Consider the following 3,863-nt stretch of genomic DNA (forward strand, 5'->3'; position numbering starts at 1 on the left):
GCTGTTTTCAGGAATTTATCTCTGTGTGGGAATGTTCCGGAAATGACTCTGCTCAAAATCACAATGCTGTTAATTTTTTTTCCGGATATTTCAGATTTGCACGCTCAGTTTATATTTTTGAGCAGTTTCATCCAACATTATCAAACATCAAACATCAGTAAGAATGAACACCAACCCCTCCTCCACAATCGTTCTCAATACCGGTGCCCCGTAAGGCTGCTTAGCCCCGTACTCTACTCCCTGTACACAGACCACTGCATGGCAAAACGTGGTTCCAACTCTATCTACAATTTTGCTGACGATACGACCATAGTGGGCCGGATCTCGAATAACGACGAGTCCAAATACAGGAGGGAGATAGAGAACCTAGTGGAGTGGTGTGGCGACAACAATCTCTCCCTCAATGTCAGCAAAACTAAAGAGCTGGTCATCGACTTCAGGAAGCAAAGTACTGTACACACCCCTGTCAGCATTAACAGGGCCGAGATGGAGATGTTTAGCAGTTTCAAATTCCTAGGGGTGCACATCACCAAAAATCTGTCCTGGTCCACTCACGTCGATGCTATCACCAAGAAAGCACAACAGCGCCTATACTTCCTCAGGAAACTAAGGAAATTTTGCATGTCCACATTAACCTTTACCAAATTTTACAGATGCACTATAGAAAGCATCCTATTGGGCTGCATCGCAGCCTGGTATGGCAACTGCTTGGCCCAGGACCGCAAGGAACTTCAGAGAGTCGTGAATACCACCCAGTCCATCACACGAACCTGCCTCCCATCCATGGACTCCGTCTACACCTCCCGCTGCTGGGGGGAAAGTGGGCAGCACAATCAAGTATCCCTCCCACCCGGTTTACTCACTTTTCCAACTTCTTCCATCGGGCAGGAGATACAGAAGTCTGAGAACACGGACGAACAGACTCAAAAACAGCTGCTTCTCCACTGTCACCAAACTCCCAATTGACCCTCTTATTGACTGACCTCATTAACACTACAGCCTGTATGCTTTAACCGATGCCAATGCTTATGTAGTTGCATTGCATATCTTGTGTAGCCCTATTATGTATTCTCATGTGTTTTCTTGTATTTTCTTGAATTTTGTTTAATTCCCTTTTCTTCCATGTACTGAATGATCTGTTGAGCTGCTTGCAGAAAAATACTTTTCACTGTTCCTCGGGACACGTGACAATAAACAAATCCATTCCAATCCAATCCATTAGGAAACTCGGCCTGGTGGAGCGTAAAACTCTACACCCCAGGGTCGTGCTTTCGAGCACCAAGTTGGGCGTTTCCATATTACTATCTGAGAGTATTGAACCAACTGTTTGGGCAGCACGGTAGCACAGTGGTTAGCACAGTATCTTCACGTCTCCAAGGCTCCAGTTTCGATTACCGGCTTGCGTCACGTTAAAAAATATCTCACCGCTCGTGGGTGAGACCAGAAGTGGTGGGCAGTTAAAAACAAGGATGTCGCCCTTTTCGGACGGAGATGAGGAAATTTCTCACTCTCAGTGAGCTGTGCGACTTTGGAACTCTGCCTCAGGAATCGGCGGAAGCGGATCATTGATTACCTTCAAGGCAGAGATGAGGAAATTCTTGTTCAGCAAATAAATCAAAGGTTTATCGGGGTTCCGTGCAAACATTGCATTCAGCCAGTTACCTGGGTGCACAAGCGTGCGGTTTTGTATTTGATATATCAGTTCCACAGAATGGTGAAACGGTCTTAAAATGTCGTTCTCATTTCTTCACGTGTTCTCCACTGATATATTCGCTGCAATATCTTCTCTGGACACAAATCACGGCAGCACAAGTGGTTCACGGCGCCAGGGTTCCAGGTTCGATTCACTGTCTGTGCGGCGTCTGCACGTTCTGCCCGTATCTGCGCGGGTTTCCTCCGGGTGCTCCGGTTTTCTCAACACAGTGCGAAGACGTGGATTAGGTGGATTGGCCATGCTAAATTGCCCTTAGTTACCATCCGGAACAGTCTTTATAAATAGAAACCACATTCCGGCCCTGGGTCACGTGTGGAGTTTGCATATTCTTCCCATGTCTGCGTGGGTTTCACCCCCACAACCCAAAGACGCTAAATTGGCCCTTAATTGGAAAAGTAGTGTATTCTAAATTTATACAAAAATAAGTATTTAGAAACGCATTACTTTTTAGGACACTACGGGTAATTTAGCATGGCCAATCCACCTAACCCGCACATCTTTGGACTGTGGGAGGAAACCGGAGCACCCGGAGGAAACCCACACACACACGGAGTACGTGCAGACTCCGCACAGACAGTGACCCAGCCAGGAATCGAACCTGGGACCCTGGCGCTGTGAAGCACTGATGCTAACCACCATGCTACCGTGCTGAGCTCTCTGCTGTGTAACTGTTCTCTCTGTCGTGGAATTGTGACTCTGCCGGTGACAGTTATTCACTGTGGTTGTCTCAAATCATTCCCTGTTGTGGAAATGTGTTCCCGGTTGTGGAAATATAATCTGTCTGAAGCAGAACCTTTCTCCGCCATTACTGAGACGAAATTCCAATCCCAGATTTATCAAATCTTCTCACGAAAGATGAGTTCAGGCGGCTGGATTCATTGTCCAGAGACAGAACCTTTGGGTTCCTGTTAACAAAACAGTTCGTTCACCTGAACATTCTCAGATAACAATGAGCCGCCCAACGTGGGACCCACGACCCTGGGATTAAGAGTCCCATGCTCTACCGACTGAGCTAGCCGGGCTGCTTCCGAAAGCATCCTTAACCCTCTTCCTGAGGAGCTTAGAAATGCTAAGCAGCGAATTTTGTGTCACATAGTTTCCTAAAATTCCGATTCATTCTTCGGTCGCTGGGAGCAGGGCTCGAACCTGCTGGGGAAAGTTCAACACCTTAACCATTTCATCATCGCAGCTATGTTCAGTCGGTCATTCATTAATAATGTGGTCGATATAAAACATTATAAAACCAGCCTGGAATCACTCCAGGAATTTCTTGCATTCCTGCGATGAACGGTGACCCGGTGTTTATGTGAGGAGCGGTTGAATCGGCCTTAAAAATGACCATTGGATTTGGAGAGAAGCCTTGAGAGACTCGAAATTCCCGGCTCCCCAAACGCACAATTCCACTGATTCAATTGTTTGCGGAAGAAAATCTGTTCTATTGGAAATATCCTAGAAGTTCATTTTTGCTTTACATGGAACAGCACCGAACTTCCCAGTCTAGATCCAGATTAAAGCAATTCAATCAGAGAAACTGACAGCACAGAAGGAGACCTGTGCACACCGAATGGTCACGTGGTTACGTGATGACGCATCCACAATGATCAGCTGTTCTTCCCGGATCGCGCTCAGGGCACAAGCCTGGAGCAGCTGCTCAAACAGTAAATACATTATTTTTTGTTACAAGTCCTTGGTCGCCAGTCTTTGAGAGATCAGAATTTCTCCATGGTGTTGGAAGTGGGCAGTATGGCACAAGGGCTTCAGCCCCTCAGCCCGCGACTGACATAGAATCATACTTGCTGACAGCCGAGTTTTCACTCTACTGCTCAGAGTTCCACTTTTCCATCCAAACATTGCAGGGATTTTTTTGGAATATAATTTCTTGTAACATTGTTCATTCAATTCAATTTTGATTAGCTCCCGATGCTTCCACAGTGTCTGTTTGACTTGGATATAGTATAGAATATAACATTATGTATCAATCGGTTCAATACAATTCTGTGGAGGAAATTCTAATTTCGCCAGGAAGACAGACAGAGTCATAGATGTTTGCAGCATGGAAACAGCCCTTCGGCCCAGCTTGTTAATGCCGCCCAGTTTCTATCACTAAGCTAGTCCCACTTGCCCGCATTTGGCCCATATCCCTCTATTC

General features: G+C 46.2%; 1 non-coding gene across 1 annotated transcript; it reads right to left on the reverse strand.

Annotated features, from left to right (window-relative positions):
* Nucleotides 1-2,669: 2,669 nt before the first annotated feature.
* trnak-cuu lies at nucleotides 2,670-2,736 on the reverse strand. The gene has a single exon. It is a non-coding gene; the product is annotated as a tRNA-Lys (tRNA).
* Nucleotides 2,737-3,863: the final 1,127 nt, after the last annotated feature.

This window comes from Scyliorhinus canicula, chromosome 31, assembly GCF_902713615.1.
Source record: "Scyliorhinus canicula chromosome 31, sScyCan1.1, whole genome shotgun sequence".
NCBI lineage: Eukaryota > Metazoa > Chordata > Chondrichthyes > Carcharhiniformes > Scyliorhinidae > Scyliorhinus > Scyliorhinus canicula.